Source organism: Ovis aries, chromosome 3 (assembly GCF_016772045.2).
Source record: "Ovis aries strain OAR_USU_Benz2616 breed Rambouillet chromosome 3, ARS-UI_Ramb_v3.0, whole genome shotgun sequence".
NCBI lineage: Eukaryota > Metazoa > Chordata > Mammalia > Artiodactyla > Bovidae > Ovis > Ovis aries.
In genome coordinates this window covers 38,621,519-38,640,374 of record NC_056056.1, presented here as the reverse complement: position 1 = coordinate 38,640,374, position 18,856 = coordinate 38,621,519, and the positions used below count along the sequence as shown (strand labels likewise).

Genomic DNA, 18,856 nt, shown 5'->3' with positions numbered 1-18,856 from the left:
TGCATATTATCGACACATTGCTGGGTCATGGGATCTACACTGGTTCAGCTTAAATGGATGCTGGCAAACTGTTTTCCGGTGCGGGTGTACTAGCTACCATCAGCAGTGTAGAAAAGGAGTAGTGACTCTGATTTGACAATATTTGATAGAATTAGTCTTCTCATTTATTGTATAACTGTATTTTATTTTATTTATTTGCTCATTTATTTTTGGCTGTGCTGGGTCTCTGTTGCTGTGTGGGTCTTTCTCTAGTTGCGGTGAGTGGGGGCCTCTCACCCCAGTGACTTCTCTTGTTGTGGAGCACAGGTTCTAGGGCACATGGCTTTCAGCAACTGCAACTCATGGACTCCTGGTTGTTTTTTCCTTTCATGTTTGGACCTACAATTTACATGCAGTTGATTCTCTTTCATTAACTATCAAGATTCGTTATTTTGTCATGATCTAAGTTGACCCATCACCATTTATGGAAAAGTCCTTTCCTCACCGCACTGCTATCTTGGTTATATATCAGGTGACTGTGTGGGTGATGATCTATTTCTGCCCTCTCTCTTCTGTTCCATTTATCTATTTGTCTTTGTGTGAGTACCATGCTGACTGAAGGATCGTATTATTGGAGTTCTCCCAAAATGTCTATGACCCCAGAGTGAGCTCCGGTTGCCTCCTGCCTCTGTGAGTCTCTCCAGGATCAGTAGATAGTCTGACCGAGGCTCGTTTCAAATTACTACGCCTGCTATGTGTCCCAGAGCATGTGAAATTTTGTGTATACCCTTTAAGATTGGAGTCTCTATTTCCTGCAGCTCTCCTGAAAGTGAGTCCCACCGGCTTTCAAAACCAGATGCTCTGGGGACTCATCTTCCTGGTGCAAGACCCCTGAGCTGGGGAGCCCAGTGTGGAGATCAGACCATGAGCTCCTTGGGGAGAACTTCTGCAATTGTAATTATCTTTTCATTTGTGAGTTGGTTACCTGGGCGTACAGGGCTTGACTGTACCACGTCTCCACCCTTCTTAGCCATTTGGTTGTGGTTCCTTCTTTGTATCTTTAGTTTAGAAGATCTTTTCTGATAGATTCCAGTCTTTCTCATCAATAGTACCCTGTAAGTAGTAATTTTGATGTGTCCATGGGAGGAGGTGAGCTCAGGGTCTTCCTCTTCTACCATCTTGGCCACTCCCAGTCTTGTATTTCGTACTACGCCATTTTATACAAGGAATTTCAGAATCCATGGATTTGGGTATCTTGTAGGGGTCCTGGTACCAATTCCCCATGGATGATACCAAGAGACAGCTGTATAGAAAAGATAGATTATCACGGTAACTCACCCTATACTATTTGCAACTGCTGTGTTTTTGGGATAGCTAACTTACCTGCGGTCAATTCAGGTCTGTCCACAATCACCTGGGGTATTTGCAAAAACAAATGAGACCATGTTGATTCCTATGATCAGAGCTAATTTTCATAATGATGGTTTGATTTTATGAGGCATAGATGTAACCTGCAGGACAGCAGCAGGAAAAATACAAGCCAAAAGAGCGGATTTTTTTATTTGTGTAAAAAAAAATTCCACAATCTTGAAGGAAAATTACTTTCCTCATCAGCTGCTAGGCTTCTGAGTGGGGTGAAAGGTGGAAGTGGGCACTTCCCTGGAGCCAGAGGTCTGCAAATGCATTGTTATTTGATTGCCAAACTTTGCTAACGTTTATATTGATGCAATGCAAATGATTATCCTCTCTGTGGCCAAATCAACTTTCTCTTTTTGTTGAGCTGCAGCATCTCATGGTAACAAAACAGGTTTTGGAGAAGAAGACATTCCTCTTTGGGGGCATGGGGAAGGGAAAATGGCAAATACTGCAGATTTTTCTCCGATACATTTTCAGTAGGATTAGACTATCTCCTCATGGGGAGTGAGGTTCATAGAGGATTCATTGCCATTGTTTACGATGTTTGTTTTGTAAACATAAATTTCTGAGATCCTAGTATCTGAAAGTGAGATAAATTGGGCAATACCTCTTTCTAAACACCACAGGCATTCACTGAGTAAAGATTATTACAGTACCAAAGAGCACCCTAATTCACAGATTGTCCTAATCTAGGCAGGCTGCTCATCTGCTGCCGTGTTGTGCCTTAAATTTCTCAGGCGCCCAGGCCAGAAGTGAAGCAAGTTGTAGCTGTAGCGCTGCCTCCTCCATGGTGGCAGTGATCTGCTGGCTCGGGTTTGACGAGCTGGGGGAAAAAGGAAAGGGAAGGAAACTGAGGTCGCTCAGTCGTGTCCGACTCTTTGTGATCCCATGGACTGTAGTCCACTAGGCTCCTCCGTCCATGGGATTCTCCACGCAAGAATACTGGAGTGGGCTGCCATTTCCTTCTCCAGGGGATCTTCCTGACCCAGGGATCAAACCTGGATCTCCCACATTGTGGACAGACACTTTACCATCTGAGCCACCAGGGGGAAAAGGGAAAACCAGTGTTAAGCACTGAAGATAGAGCTGTCACTGCCCTTGGACAGGGGCTGTCCCCAAGCAGACCTGTCTTCCTGTCTATATTCTTACCATTGTTCTTTCCCGCACTCTCAATTTAGCAGATTGGAAACACAGATTTTCTTATTTTTTTAGCTTTATTTTATTTTTAGATTGAGGTATAATTGACATATGACATTATATTATTTTCAGGTGTACAGTATAATGATTTAATATTTGTATACATTGTGACATGTTCACCACAATAGTCTATTTAACATCTATCACCACGCAGTTACAGAAATTTTCCTTTTTCCTTTGTGAAAAAAAGACTTTTAAAATCTATTCTCTTAGCAACTTTCCAATATGTTATACAATGATATTAACTACAATCACCATTCTGTACATTACATTCCCATGACCCATTTATTTTATAGCTGGAGGTCTGTAGCTTTTGACACACTTTGCCACTTTGACACACTCCTCCCTACACATCCTCCTCTGGCAACCACCAATCTGTTCTCTGTATCTGTGAGGCTGGTATTTGTTGCTGTTGTTTGCTTTTTAGGTTCCATATATACGTATAAGTGAGATTGTATGGTATTTATCTTTCTCCCTCTGAATTATTTCACTTCACATAATGCCTTCAAGGTCCATCCATGTTGTTGCAAGATTTCATTCTTTTTATGGCTGAGTAATATTCCATTGCATATATATACATCTTCCTTATCTGTTCATCCGCCAATGAACACCTAAGTTGTTTCCATATCTTGGCAATTGTAAATAATACTAAAATAAAGGTGGAGGTGCATGTATCTTTTCAAATAGGGAAATGCTACTTTTCTTTATTGAGACTCCCTCTTGAAAACCTTGCATAGATGTTATTTTAGCAAACCTAATACACTGCTATGACTTGTGATTGGGACATACTAATAAATAACCTCAGAATCAGTGGGTTCTATGGCCCCAGACTAGTTTGTGCCTAAAGAAGCACTAGTTGCCTGGTAGAAATATGGAAGAGAGAGGAAATGAAAATTGCTGTTCTTTTTGTAACAAACTTTATAGAACTACTTGTGTCTCTTAAAACTATGTGCCTTTGCAACTTTGATAAAAATCAAAGTTATATTTTTTTCAAAATTGGTAGATGGGCTGAGTAGAATGGACACAACTGAAAATGCAATCAATGGACTTCGGAGTAATCCTAGGAGTTCTCTCAAACTCAGAGCTAAAGGACCAAACTGAAAACAAAAACAACCAATGAAAGAAAGGTTAAGTGACCTGGAGGATAAAGTCAAAAGTTCCCGCAGCATCAGATAGGAATTCCAGAATGAAAGAAAGGAGGAAAAGGAAGAGATATGTAATATAGATGAACTTTTCTGAGTTTGGAAAAGATTTCAGTCTTCACAGTGAATAGATCTAAGAGTGCCAACCAGGACAAGCAAAACAAGTTTTGCTCTAAACATGCTCTTCAAAGGAAAGAGTTCTTCAAGGGAAAAAAAAATCTTAAATTTTTCTTGGGAGAAAAACCAGATTACCTACAAAGAAATAAGAATCATTTGGATATCAGATTTTTCTTTGATATCAGTGGATTCTAGGAGACAATGGAGAAGGATGGTATCAAATAGTATCAATATTCTGAAGGATGATATCAAAGTTAGTTTCCTTAAGAGCCCCCAAACCTGGTATTTGTACAATTAGTTGATAGTAAACACTATTGGCTTAAAAAAGGAATTAGTTCAAAGTTTTGTTATTGAATTTTAAGTTCATTAACTCTGATCAGAAAACAGTTAACATTAATATAGAATTACAATGATCCAAGAACTCTATATGTATATACATATATATATATATATATATCATTTAATTATTAGAACATAGCTCCTATAAGATAGGTACTGTTATTATCCTTAGTCTACAAATAAGAAAACTAAGGCTGCTAGCGACGGAATGAAACACCAACACTGCAGAGTGGTTTGAATCTTTTTACTTTATACTCCTTGCTTTTTTTTTTTTTTTTTTTTCTAGGAAATATTCTTTTTTTTTTTTTTAGTTTTTATTTTTTAAATTTTAAAACTTTAATTCTTACATGCATTCCCAAACATGAACCCCCTCCCACCTCCTCCCCATAACATCCTTCTGGGTCATCCCCATGCACCAGCCCCAAGCATGCTGCATCCTGCGTCAGACATAGACTGGCAATTCAATTCACATGATAGTATACATGTTAGAATGGCATTCTCCCAAATCATCCCACCCTCTCCTCTCCTCTGAGTCCAAAAGTCCGTTATACACATCTGTGTCTCTTTCCCTGTCTTGCATACAGGGTCGTCATTGCCATCTTCCTAAATTCCATATATATGTGTTAGTATACTGTATTGGTGTTTTTCTTTCTGGCTTACTTCACTCTGTATAATCGGCTCCAGATTCATCCATCTCATCAGAACTGATTCAAATGAATTCTTTTTAACGGCTGAGTAATACTCCATTGTGTATATGTACCACAGCTTTCTTATCCATTCATCTGCTGATGGACATCTAGGTTGTTTCCATGTCCTGGCTATTGTAAACAGTGCTGCGATGAACATTGGGGTACATGTGTCTCTTTCAATTCTGGTTTCTGCACACTGTTCTCCATAGTGGCTGTACTAGTTTTGCATTCCCACCAACAGTGTAGGAGGTTATTGCTTGCAGATTTTTGGATCGCAGCCATTCTGACTGGTGTGAAGTGGTACCTCATTGTGGTTTTGATTTGCATTTCTCTAATAATGAGTGATGTTGAGCATCTTTTCATGTGTTTGTTAGCCATCCGTATGTCTTCTTTGGAGAAATGTCTATTTAGTTCTTTGGCCCATTTTTTGATAGGGTCGTTTATTTTTCTGGAGTTGAGCTGCAGAAGTTGCTTGTATATTTTTGAGATTAGTTGTTTGTCAGTTGCTTCATTTGCTATTATTTTCTCCCATTCAGAAGGCTGTCTTTTCACCTTGCTTATATTTTCCTTGGTTGTGCAGAAGCTTTTAATTTTAATTAGATCCCATTTGTTTATTTTTGCTTTTATTTCCAGCATTCTGGGAGGTGGATCATAGAGGATCCTGCTGTGATTTATGTCTGAGAGTGTTTTGCCTATGTTCTCCTCTAGGAGTTTTATAGTTTCTGATCTTACATTTAGATCTTTAATCCATTTTGAGTTTATTTTTGTGTGCGGTGTTAGAAAGTGATCTAGTTTCATTCTTTTACAAGTGGTTGACCAGTTTTCCCAGCACCACTTGTTAAAGAGATTGTCTTTACTCCATTGTATATTCTTGCCTCCTTTGTCAAAGATAAGGTGTCCATATGTGTGTGGATTTATCTCTGGGCTTTCTATTTTGTTCCATTGATCTGTATGTCTGTCTTTGTGCCAGTACCATACTGTCTTGATGACTGTGGCTTTGTAGTAGAGCCTGAAGTCAGGCAAGTTGATTCCTCCAGTTCCATTCTTCTTTCTCAAGATTGCTTTGGCTATTCGAGGTTTTTGTATTTCCATACAAATCTTGAAATTATTTGTTCTAGTTCTGTGAAAAATGTGGCTGTACTCCTTGCTTTTTATAGCTGCTTTATTTTATATCCCTTGCACAACAACCTACAGGGCAAGTTGCCAAGCACTATGATTTAGTGACTATACAGTGCACAGGCGCAGGGCGAGATAACCTTTACCTTAACTTATTTACTGCAGCTAAGACTTTGTTTTGGGGAACTTCCTTATCAATTTAGAATCCGTTTTGTCCCTGGGTCTGTTCCTTTTGAGGAATCAGAGAAACATCCTTGTGTGCAAGAAATGTTCTTTTCCCATGGGAACAAACAGAGGATTCTTAGCTGAACATCTTGTTTGCAAGAATGTTCAGGCCTGGTTGAGAGTCTTGCTTGCAAGCACTTCTCAACCTTCTTTAAACCTAGTTCCCTACACTGGGCAGAACATCTCGTTTGCAAGAATGTTCAGCCCTGGTTGAGAGTCTCGTTTGCAAGCACTTCTCAACCTTCCTTATACCTTGTTCCCTACAAAGGCACAGAAAAGATAATTGATTTTCTTAAGGTCATCAGCTAAGAAGTGGTATAGCTGGTCCACTCAAGTCCAAACAGTAGGGACAGAGATGCTATTCTTTAAATTAATTAATTAATTTTTATTTTGGCTGCTTTGGGTCTTCACTGCACGTGGACTTTCTCTAGTTGGAGCAAGTGGGGGCTACTCTCTAGTTTCGGTGCATAGACTTCTCATTGAGGTGGTTTCTCTCGTTGCAGAGCACGGGCTGAAGGGCCCATGGGTCTCAGTAGTTGTGGCATGCCAGCTGAGTAATTGTGGTGTGTGGGCTTAGCTGTCCTGAAGCATGTGGAATCTTCTTGGACCAGAAACTGAACTTATGTCCCTGCATTGGTAGGCAGATGCTTAACCACTGAACCACCAGGCATTTTCATTTTGAAATTTTATGAGGTTTTCTTTGCAAAAAAATATCTTGTCAGTTTTTGTGACTATTCAGTAGATAATTGTAAAAAAGTCTTTTCTCTCTAGAATATAGAATAATCCAATCTAGTTCATAACTAGTTATTCTATCTCATAAATAATATTACTCTGATCCCATCCATGTTTTTTGTTCTGTTCAGTCTATCAAAGTTATAGAAGAAACAGTTTCAAACTTACTTCTGCTTCATATTGTAAAACTTGAAAAATCAGTTTCTTCTTCTGTCTCTTAGATGCTCTTTTCTATGTTCCAGAATTTTTTGTGGTTTTATATCCTTTTTTATGCTTACTCATCCTTGAATGTTAAAAGATTAATACACGCTTTGCATTTGTTCCCAAAGAGGATGAGCTAATTCTTCTTGGCTCCCTGCCTGTCTGTTTGGATGCCCTTAGAATCTTCTTCTAATATCTTAGGCTGGAGGATCGATTACCTTCCAGCAGCCTACAAAGACTGTGAAGAGAGCCATCTGGCAAGGAATGTCACTCCTGCAAGGTTTCTTCTTAATGTTTTGCAAAGCCACTGTCCCAAAGGGCTGAAGGTTACCTTGCCTTTGTCCTCACCTCCTTCTGGGCAAGCAGCCAGACTGGCTATCAGAGAGGAGCTTGCCATTCAGGGTAAAAATTTCCCCTCTAGGTGCTGTGGACCATTTCAGTGAGTACTGGGGAGGGATATTCAGAAGTCTGGGCTAGACCCCCCACCCACCACTTCTATCTAGAAGTGTTCTGGCAATCTGTTGTGACATGAAATAACACCCCAACGTTGATGATATGAAGCAATGATAATCATATACTATTGTCATCTCTCAGGAATCTGGAGATGGGCTGGGCTCCGCTAGGTGATTCTCACTCAGGGTCTCTCACCTGGTTGCCGTGAGGCAGGGATGATGCAGGGGTCATCTGTTTTCCTCATTAGCATGTTTGCCATTGAGTCTGGGAATGTTCAAACTGCTGGGGCTGAAACAGCTGGGATTCCTCTGACTTTGTCTACATGTCACCTTGCTGTGTGGTCTCCACAGCATGGTGACTTCAGGGCACCTGTACCTCAAGGGTCCACAGGCATATGCTCTGAGTAATAGAACTAGATGGAAGCTGTATCAGTTTTTAAGAGCCAGCTTCAAAAGCATTACATTCTTGTGCAGTTACAGAAACTCACCCAAGAAGTCCACTCAAGTCCAAAGAATAGGAACAAAGATGCCATCTTTTGACTAGGTAGGGAGGGTGGGGTTGGAAGAGCACAAGAGACTGAATATATTATTTCAACCGGTTTTGAAAAATGCAATCTGCCACAGGAAGTTTAATACAATTTTGTAAATGACTATATGCCATCCATAGTAATACTGACACTCCATGCAAGCTAAAACATTATATCTAAGGGCTTCCCTGGTAGCTCAGATGAGTAAAGAATCTGCCTGCAATAGTAAGTACTTATATAAATGTTAGATAATACTTTACAGTTTAAGAAAATGAGACTCAAAATCTATCGTGTTAACTAACTGCCCTTCCCTGCCATTCAGTTTTCAATTGCTCATTCTGCTATTTATTTAAAAGAAAAAAATTTTTGGTTTATCTCCTTGTTTTGTCGGACCATGTCATCTGAAAGCTTTTTAAGAAAAGTTTCTTGGGAAATAAAAATTTTTTTTAATATCTTACATGTCTGAAAATATCTTTATTTACCCCCACACTTGACTGATAGCTTGGCTGGGCAAAGAATCTATACTGGAAGAAATTTTCTCCCAGAACTGCAAATACATTATTCCCTTGTCTTCCAGTTTCGTGTGTTGCTAGAGAGAAATCTGATGCCATTCTGGTTCTTGATCCTTTGTACACAACCTCATTTTTCCCTTTGGAAAGATCTACTCAATGTACCCAGTCTTGTGAAATTTTGTCATGGTGTGCCTAAGCATGGGTATGGTTTTGTACATTTTGTTGGAGTCAGTGAGCACTTTCAATGTGGAAAATCATGCCCTTCAGTTCTAAATATACATGATTAAATTATTAATAGCTAATTGATTTCTTCCCCTCTGTTTCCCAGGAACCCTGGGCTGGCTTCTGAATTTTCTTATCCTTTCTTACATCCTTTTCTTCTGTTTGCTGTCTGTCTTTACATTTTAGGACATTTCTTCAACTTTGTGTTGTGAAAGTGAAAGTATTTAGTCACTCAGTCATGTCTGACTCTTTGCAACCCCATGGATTGCAGACTGCCAGGCTCCTCCGTCCATGGAATTCTCCAGGCAAGAATGCTGAAGTCAGTAGCCATTTTCTTCTCCAAGAGACCTTCCCACCCCAGGGATTGAACCTGGATCTCCTGTATTGCAGGCAGATTCTTTATCATCTGAGCCATCAGGAAAGCCCCATCTTTGTACTACTTTACCAAGTTTTAAATTTTTGCTATATTTTTAACTTGACTGCTATTTGGTTCTCTGAGTGTTCACTTTTCAGAGAATCTATTCTATTTCTCTTCTATTTTTATTTCTCAAAGAAGATCAATGAAAGATTTTTCAAAATTTTCATCTCCCCCTCTATCTGTTTCTTCCAAGTTTCTTTTTCCCTGTTCTGTTTCATATGAGATCCTTCCCTTAAATTCTGATGCCGTTTGACTGTTTGCTCTTACTTAATAGTGTCAAACTTAGCAAAACAAAACAGGACACTTAGTTAACTTTGAATTTTAGATAAACAATAAATAATTTTTAGTATACATATATCTCATGCAATATTTAAGGCATACTTATTTAAGTATTTTGTAATTTAATAAAAAAAATTCTTTGCTGTTTATTTGAAATTCCATTTTAAGTCAGTTCAGTTCAGTCACTGAGTCGTGTCTGACTCTTTGCGACCCCATGGACTGCAGCATGCCAGGTTTCCCTGTCCATCACTAACTCCCAGATCTTGCTTAAACTCATGTCCATCCAGTTGGTGATGCCATCCAACAAACTCATCCTCTGTCATCCCCTTCTCCTGCCTTCAATCTTCCCCAGCATCGTGGTCTTTTCCAGTGAGTTACTTCTTCGCATCAGGTGGCTAAAGTATTGGAGCTTCAGCTTCAGCATCAGCCCTCCCAATGAATATTCAGGACTGATTTCCTTTAGGATTGACTGGTTTGATCTCCTTGCAGTCAAGTATCCTAAGGGACTAAGTATCCTGTACTTTATCTAGCAACCCTAAGACTGAGGTGTAAAATGCTACCTGGGAAAAAAAAAAAAAGGATGGATCTAGAGGGTACTGTGTTAAAGTGAAATAAGTCAAACAGAGAAAGACAAGTATGGTATGATTTCACTTATATTTGGAATCTAAAAAAGTAAATGAATCTAAAAAATGAACAAACATAGCAAAATGGAAACAGAATTATAGAGAACAAACAAGTGGTCACCAGAGGGAATGGGGCTGGGGAAAGGGAAGAAACAGATGAGGGAGATTAAAAGGAACAGACTTCCAGTTGCGAAATAAATGAGTTATGGGTATGAAAGTGTGCAGAATATAGTCAAGATCTAAGTAATATCTTTGTATTACAACATATCATAGCTAGGCTTATCATGGTGATCATTTTGATATTTACAGAAAAATCACTGCATTGTGTAATAGGAACTAACATAGTGTTGGAGGTCAGTTATATTTCAAAAACAAAAAACATACAAACTCACAGGAAAAACAATCAAATCTGTGGGTACCAGAGTTCAGAGGTAGATTGGTAGAAATAAGTGGATGAAGGCAGTCAAAATGTACTGCAGACTTCCAGTTATAAGATAGATAAGTACTAGGGATGTAATCTACAATAAGATAAATATAATTAACACTGATATGTGTTACACCCAAAAGTCACTGAGAGTAAATCCTAAGAATGCTCATCACACAAAGCGTTTTTTTCTATTTCTTTAATTTTGTATCTGTATGAGATGATGGATCCTCACTAACTTACTGTGGTAATCATTTCATGATGGATGTGAGTCAAATCATTTGCTGTGCACCTTAAACTTATACAGTGTAGTATTTCAATTATACTTTAATAAAACTAGAAAAAAATAAAATTCAAAAAATTTAAAATAAAAAGCTCCCTGGAAGCTCTGTATGCCTGTATAAGGGGTGGGGTTCGACTATGATGAATTTACTAAAGGGTAGCTCCAGTTTTCATTAAATAACTGATGACAGTCTCTTAGGTCTTTACTCTTCTCCAGAGAAGAATATTTCAAACTCTTCATCTTGGTTGCCAGTGTTGTAGAAGTCAAGTGTAGGAAGAATACTGAGCAGCTCAATATTCATTATGCTAGGTTTCATGTATTGATAGATCTTCAATTTCAGTACCATTCCCCTATCCTTGTGTGGTAGATTAAAGGTGGGTACAATTTTTTTGCTAATCCCCCCATTCAGGGATGAAACCTAATTCCACTTCTTTGAATCTGGGCTGGCCTTAGTGACTTCCATGAGCTATAGAATGCAATAGACATAACATTCAAGAGCTGCCCAGCCCAGGTAATAAGTCCAGCGACTTTTGCTTGGATTTCTGGGAGTATCGTTTTTGGGTACCTTGCCCTGAACCTCCGTAGGAAATCTGACCATCCTGATACTGCCATGCGGAGAGGGCATGTGTATGTGTTCTGATGGACAGTGCCAACTGAGATCAGCCTTCCAGTTTATCTTGCCATGGTGCCAGACATGTGAGTGAATCCTTCAGACTGGCCCATCTGCCAGCTGAATACTACCAATTGAGATTTCTAAAAAGTCTGGTCTGGTGTATATTTTAAACACACACACATATATACACACATATACACATGCACACACACACATTTATATAAAACTTCCTGGTACATAACAGGATTTGATATTTCTATACATTTCAAAATGATCACCATGATAAGCCTAGCTGTCCTGTGTCACCATAAAAATATATTGCATATTATTGATTGTATTCTCCACAATGTGACTCACTCCATACCTGTGACTCACTTATTTTGTAACTGAATGTTTGTACCTCTTAACCTCCCTCATCCATTTCTCTCCTTCCCCCACCCCTTCCCCCACTGCAAACAGCTGTTTGTTCTCTGTATCTATGGCTCTATTTGGTTATCTTTGTTCATTTGTTTTGTCTTTTAGAGTCCACACATGAATGAAATCTTATATAAGTATGCACGTGTGTGTGTGTGTGTGTGTGTGTGAGCACACTCCATCGTGTCCAACTCTTTGTGACTGCATGGACTACAGCCTGCCAGGCTCCTCTGTGCATGGGATTTCCCAGGCAAGAACACTGAAGTGGGTTGCTGTTTTCTTCTCCATGGGATCTGCCTGACACCCAGGGATTGAACCTGCATCTCTTGTGTCTCCTGCATTGGTAGATGTATTATTTTTCACTGCACCAACTGGAAACCCCATGTGTATGTGTGTATACATATATATATATATATATGTATATATATATATATAATTTATTCATTTATCTCTTGATGGGTACTTGGCTTGCTTTCATATCTTGGCTATTATAAATAGTGCTGCAAGGAGCATAGAAGTGAATATACCTTTTCTAATTAGTGCTTTTGTTTCCTTCGGATAATTAGCCAGAGGTGGAATTGCTGGATAATACGGTGGTTCTATTTTTAATTTTTTGAGGAATCTCCATGCTGTTTTCTATAGTGGCTGCACCAATTTACATTCCCACTCACAGTGCAGAAGTTCCCTTTTCTCCACATCCTCACTGTTACTTGTTATCTTTTTGATAATAACTATTCTGACTCATGTGAGGCCAAGTGACTTCTGCTGATGTCACACAAATCAGGGGAACTGCCAAGTCCTGTCCAAATTCAGACCTACAAAATCACAAGATGTAAGAAAATGGCCATTGATTTTAGTCATCAAAATCTGTGTAGTTTATTGGTCAGCCTTAGATAATCAGAACATCTTGACTATACCTTGTATGCCCCATTCCAGGGATTCTCTGCTTTTTCCCCTCCAGAGAATGCTTCCAATTTTCCACCCAAGTGGGAGAGAGCAGTGGCAACTGTGTAGTATTGGGAAGTATGTGGAGGAGATTCATTGCTTCCAGTATGTACTTATGAAAAATCCTCCTGTTTTTTGTCTTAATTACATACCTACTTTTAGAAGGACCTGGTGCAGCAATACCTGGGTTATCCTGGGTAAATCTATAAAATCATGTTGCTTCTTGGCTTTCCCTACTCCTGGCTTAGGAGTCCGTTTTCCCGGGTCTGCTAAGTCAATATTACCTGCAGTATCTTCTTTCCAGTTTCCAAAATTTAATTATTTTCCCTCTTTTGTTCTTGTGAGTTTTCTCAAATCTACTATTTCTTAAAAATTATTTAAGTACATTTGATTTACAATGTTGTGTTAATTTCTGTTGAACAGCAAAGTGGTTCAGTTATACGTATGCATATTCTTTTTCATATATTTTCCATTATGGTTTATTACAGACAGGATATTGAATATAGTCCCTTGTGCTATGTAGTAGGACTTTGTTGTTTATCCATCTTATTCATATCTAATAGTTCGCATCTCCTAATTCCAAACTTCCAATACTTCCCTCTCCCAACCTCTTTCCACTTGACAGCCAAAAGTCTGTTCTCTAATTGTGAGTCTGTTTTCTGTTTTTTAGCTATGTTCATTTATGTCATATTTTAGATTTCACATATAAGTGATATTATATTGTGTCTTTCTCTTTCTGACTTCACTTAGTAGGAAAATCTCTAGGTCCATTCATGTTGGTACAAATGGCACTAGTTCATTCTTTTAAAGAAAATCTCCTATTGCTTATGTCAGATTTCGAGAGGAAGCAATGCATGTGCTCATTCTATCTTTAATCAGTTAATTTATTTGACTATGCTGGGTCTTCGTTGCAACACTCCAGATCTTCATTGTGCCATGTGGATTTTACTTGCAGTGGGAAGTTAGGGGATGTGGGAAGTGGTAGGAGGAGTGGGGTTGGGGTGAGCATGTGGAATCTAGAGGATCCAGCTCCTGCATTGGGAGTGTGGAGTCTTAGTCACTGGACCACCAGTGAAGTCCCCTGCTATCCTTAATTGAAAGGCTTGAGTCTTTAATTTCAATGATTATACTAATTTTTAAATACTCATAAAATTTTTTTTAATAAAATAAAATACTTGTAGCTCAGGTGGCCTAGAAGCAAAGCCCACGATATAGATTGTTGTGTAAGTGCTTTAGTGAGGGGATATTCTCAGCAGAACCTGTGAGTCAAACAGGATTGCACCAAGGAAGAAAACAACACAGGAGTGGTTTCTGCAGAAATCTAGCCTCAGGCTAAGCCCATGGGAGCTCTGGAATAGGAAGGCTCTCATTGATCAGTTCTTGGCCTTTTGTATCCTGTAAAGTTAGCACTGACTGTGGCTTCCCAACCTGGCATGAGGGCAGTCATGGGAAAGAAAAGGGCCGCTGTGAGTTGGGTACACCTGCCTAGTAAAGGTGATCTTGGCAGGGTGCATCTGCTCAATTTCTAACCTTTTATTTTTTACTTTTTAAGGAATAAGTAGTCTTTCTAATCCCTCTGAGAAAATGAATTAACCTTTTTTCATTCTTTTTCCATTGTTTGTCTTGTTAATTTAGATTCTTCCATGTTAGTTCATAAACTGAAGTTCAGAAACTTCAGAGTATCAAGCAGAAAAAAGGAGGTGGAATCCAAATCAGTCTGGTTCCAAAACCCATGCTTTTAATCATATTGTCACCCTCTTTAGCTGCATCTTAAGGAAATAATTTATCGTTACCTCTACAGCTTTAAGTGTGCTAACAGTCACTTGATCTGTTGGATATAAAACACACTCTCCAAAGCTTCCTACCTTCTGTTAAATAAAGTCCGAATTTACTTATATACCCAATGCGTTCATTTTGCAAGCATTCACTGAGTACCTGCCATGAACCAGCATGGTACTGGGTGTGTGTGCAATGACCGCGTAGACCCAGTCAGTATCTTCCAGAGACTCGAGTCCTGCAGGAGAGGCAAATACTAACATACAAGACTGTATAACAAGGGGTAGGGAGCTCGGCCTCAAGGCCGAACCTGGGAGCTACGGACCAGCAGGGAACCCAGGTAATTTACGGGTAAAGAGAGAAAGCTCTAGAACTGCTCCAAACTCCCATTCCCAAAAGCTTCCCCAAGAAAGGGAACTCGGTTTTTCTCAAGGGAGAAGTGGAACGACTGGGAGCTTCGCGGGAATGTAAATGTGCCGTTCCACTTTCCACTTCGCCGTGAGAAAGTGCAGTGTCCGGGGGAGGAAGCTTTGACTCTGAGCGGCAATCCCGGCCGCGGTGGGAGCAGGGCGCGGACAGGAGAGGCCCTGGGCGCGGGCCTCCTCGAGTGCACCGGCGCCCGGGCACCCGCGATCTGAGAGTCCCACTGCTCCGACTCGCGGGAACCCGGGCGGGGCCGGCAACCTGGGATCCCGGCGGGGGACGAGGCCGGGAGCGTCTTCCCCCGCTCCCCGAACTCCAGGTGCGCTTCGCCCGCGGAGGACTTTCCGGTCTCGTGGGCAGAGGGACAACCAGGAACTTGGGATCAGTCTCCACCCCGAAGCGGGGCGGGTCCGTCCGGGATAAGGCCCGCTGCCCGGCCCTGTCTGGGTGTGATCTCCGTGGCAGCAGAGAACGGGCGCCGTCCCATCTCGGTCTCTGGGGTAAGGGGGACCAGGGCCGGTGGTCCTGGGCTCCAGAAGGGGTACAGCAGCTCGGGAGGGCCTCGCGGGGGTGGCCGGTCGGGCGCCGCGCCCAGGCGGAGGTGCCGGCTCTGGCACAGGGTGGAGCCGGCCGGGACTCGCTCCGGATGGGCAAGCGGAAGGCAGACACCGCCCGTGTCCACCCGCCCTTTGCAGAAGGACCTCCGGAGCAGTGTGTGGAGCTTAGAATGTCAGAGGTCACTGCAGTTATTTATCGAGTTCATGTGCCAAGCGCTGTGCTGGATTTAGGCGTTACAAAGAAAGGATTGAGTAATATTCCCTGGAACTGACTCTAACACCCACGTTTTGCTTTTTTAATTCTTTCTTTACTCCTTTTATGGAGAAGGCAATGGCACCCCACTCCAGTACTCTTGCCTGGAAAATCCCATGGACGGAGGAGCCTGGTGGGCTACAGTCCATGGGGTCGCTAAAAGTCACGACTGAGCAACTTCACTTTCACTTTTCACTTTCATGCATTGGAGAAGAAAATGGCAACCCACTCCAGTGTTCTTCCCTGGAGAATCCCAGGGACGGGGGAGCCTGGTGGGCTGCCATCTATGGGGTCGCACAGAGTCGGACACGACTGAAGCGACTTAGCAGTAGCAGTAGCAGTTACTCCTTTTAAGAAACTTACTCCTTTCTCCTGGTCTCTTACTCTTTTTCTCCTTGTGGACCTAATGCCTTCAGTACAATGCCTGGCACATGGGAATCTGTCATTACTGTGAGATCCATGAACTGAGCCTGGGAATGGCCCAGTCTTACTCTGTGGTCGTGGCTTTGACCAGCTGGAGACTCTGGAACCAGAGAGGTTATTGCTTTTCAACAATCTGCCCAACTGTAAGTGCTTCCCAAATTGATGAAAGTCTTCTGTAAGCTGTTGGGAGCATGTGCGACCTGAGTAACCCACAGCTTTCAGGAAAAGTGAGTGTCTGCCTCTCTTCAGGTGACAGTGAGAAGAATGAATAGGATCCCCCCCCCCTCCTCGTCTAAAGTGATGCATCCCATTGCCCATCAATTCTAGAACCCTCCGCCTCCTCCTTATATTGCAAGTAATTCTGTTGATAGGGAAGCTCTAGCTCTTTAGTCGCCATGGAATTCTCAGATGACAGAGGTGGAAGAGCAAGCAACAGAGGAAGTGGGCAGGAATGAGGAAATGGGTTGCCATAGCCGTTGAGGACCAGCTAACGTCCCAGAGTCCTTTCTGGTCAAGGCCAGGCTGCCTCCCTCAGCTTAGATCAGATTTCTTTTGCTTTGGGGATACACACCTGACTGCAAACACAGACAGACATACACACAACTACTGGGTCAAAAATGCTGTGACTTTCCCTCCTAGATATGCTTGCATTTGGTTAAGGATATTTTTTTGTCTGAAAGCTTTTTAGAGAGTAACATATGTAGTCAGGTCCAAGCAGGCCATCCCTGAGTGTCTGAAGGGGATGCTGAAAGGGTGATGACCATCTGATCACTTCAAACTGTAGCTTGTGGCCGGTTTCTCTTCTTTTATCTGTAGCTCATCTGTTTTCCCAGTCCTTGCTCATCTGCTGGTAGACTAAGGCTGCTCTTCTCCAAGGGAGATGGAGGTGAGGGCAGGCACTCGAGTAACAGATGTTGTGCCAAGGAGTACCTGATGATTCAGAATAAAGGATAGGAGGCTTTTCCTTGGTTGTCCAATTTTATCCAGATATTTGAGGATAAAAATGCTTTTTATACTAAAACAATTGCAGGTATATTTTGTGGCAGGATTCAGAATTTAAATACTTTCTTTATATAAAAGAAGAAACTTCTAAAATGTTTGTTTGGACTTTGGGCTGTGGGTTGGCCCAGACATAACCTTTGGGCATTTGCTTTCACTGCAATGAGGGCTACTTATGGAGGCAGTTTGGTAGATGCTGCAATGTCTTCCCTGGAAGGACTTTGAATGGCATGCTAGTTGTGGCATGTGGGATCTTCATCACAACATGCATGACCTTTCGTTGTGGCGCTCGGGCTCAGTAGTTGCAACGCACAGGTTTAGTTGCCCTGCAGCACGTGGGATCTTACTTCGCCGACCAGGCATCAAACCTGTGCCCCTGCATTTGAAATTCTTAACCAGTGGACCATTAGGGAAGTCCCCTCATTCATCTTTTTTTTTTTTTTTTTTCAACCTGAGGCAGGATTATTAAGTTTGTTTTACAGAAGAGATCCCAAGGCTCCAAGTTGTGATACAAGGGTTGGACTCCTTGCAAAAAGATTTAAATCCAGCTGCTGGATACTGGCTTCCCAGATGGCACAGTGATAAAGAATCCACCTGCTAATACAGGAGACACAAGAGACTTGGGTTCAATCCCTGGGTCCGGAAGATCCCCTGGAGGAGGCAATGGCAACCCACTCTAGTATTCTGGCTTGAAAAAATCCCATGGACAGAGGCGCCTGGTGGGCTCCATCCATACGGTTGCAAAGAGTTGGACACAACTGAGCATGCATGTGTGTGCGTGCACACACACGCAATGGATACTAAAGCCTGTTCCCTTAGCCTCCCTGCCTTACTGTGGCCCTGTCAGTGCTTGGTTCAGAATGATTTGGCATTTGGATTTGTGGCTTCCGGGTTTATGAACTAATCTTGACCAAATGTTATTCTTTTCCTTTTCATCTTTCTTCTGGTCAAGCTGATGTGTAAACTACGGTGGGAAGAACTGGAGCTGGCAGTAGTGGGAATACAGGTTAATGGCCCTGGATTCAGGAGGGGCTTGGCTTTTGAATAAGGGAGTCAGCTCATTCTTTGTGGCCCTGGGAAGAGCTGGGCAGGAGTGTTTTGGATGGCAGGTTCTGGTTGAATTTAAGGAAATGACTTTTGAAACCCACAGGCTGGATGGGTTTGGAATTGGCAGGAGTTCTGTCACCAGAGATATCTGGGCAGAAGCCCCACAGCCCCTTTCTGATGGAACTGGGAAGGGGAGAAGGTTAAACTAAGATGACTTCCAAAGCCATTGTCTCCAAGCTTTGGGTGCATCCCCCTGGAAGCTTGCACAGCATACAGATTTTTGCCCCCAGCGTTCTGATGCAGTATGACAGGGTGGGACCCAGGAATCTGCCTGTTGTGTTGGTTTTATTGGGAGTAACTTGTTCAGTTATGTTTGAACTGGACAGAGAGCTTTGCCGTGGGAACCTGAACCACCACCTTTGAAGAATTTGTCTTAAATGTTCAAGATGCTTGAGATCAGCCAAATGCCTAGACACTGTGTTAAGAATTGCCCTGAAATTTGGCAGTGTTTCT

The 18,856-nt window shown here is 41.6% G+C and overlaps 1 protein-coding gene and 1 pseudogene across 8 annotated transcripts in view; one reads left to right on the top strand and one right to left on the bottom strand.

Moving 5' to 3' along the window:
- LOC101116135 (small ribosomal subunit protein eS7-like) overlaps nt 1-1,157 on the bottom strand; it is a 77,792-nt pseudogene extending 76,635 nt beyond the window's left edge.
- A 14,016-nt stretch (nt 1,158-15,173) lies between these two features.
- The window catches only part of ANXA4 (annexin A4), a 76,564-nt gene continuing 72,881 nt past the window's right edge, over nt 15,174-18,856 (top strand). For 4 of the 8 annotated variants that reach the window (XM_004005812.5, XM_042248065.1, XM_060411997.1 and 1 more), the window contains exon 1: nt 15,514-15,564. The gene's annotated coding sequence lies outside the window, so the exon portion shown is untranslated. Of the gene's footprint in view, nt 15,384-15,513; nt 16,441-18,856 lie in introns of those variants that run through there. The other 4 variants (XM_042248064.1, XM_060412000.1, XM_060412001.1 and 1 more) reach the window with 2 other exon arrangements.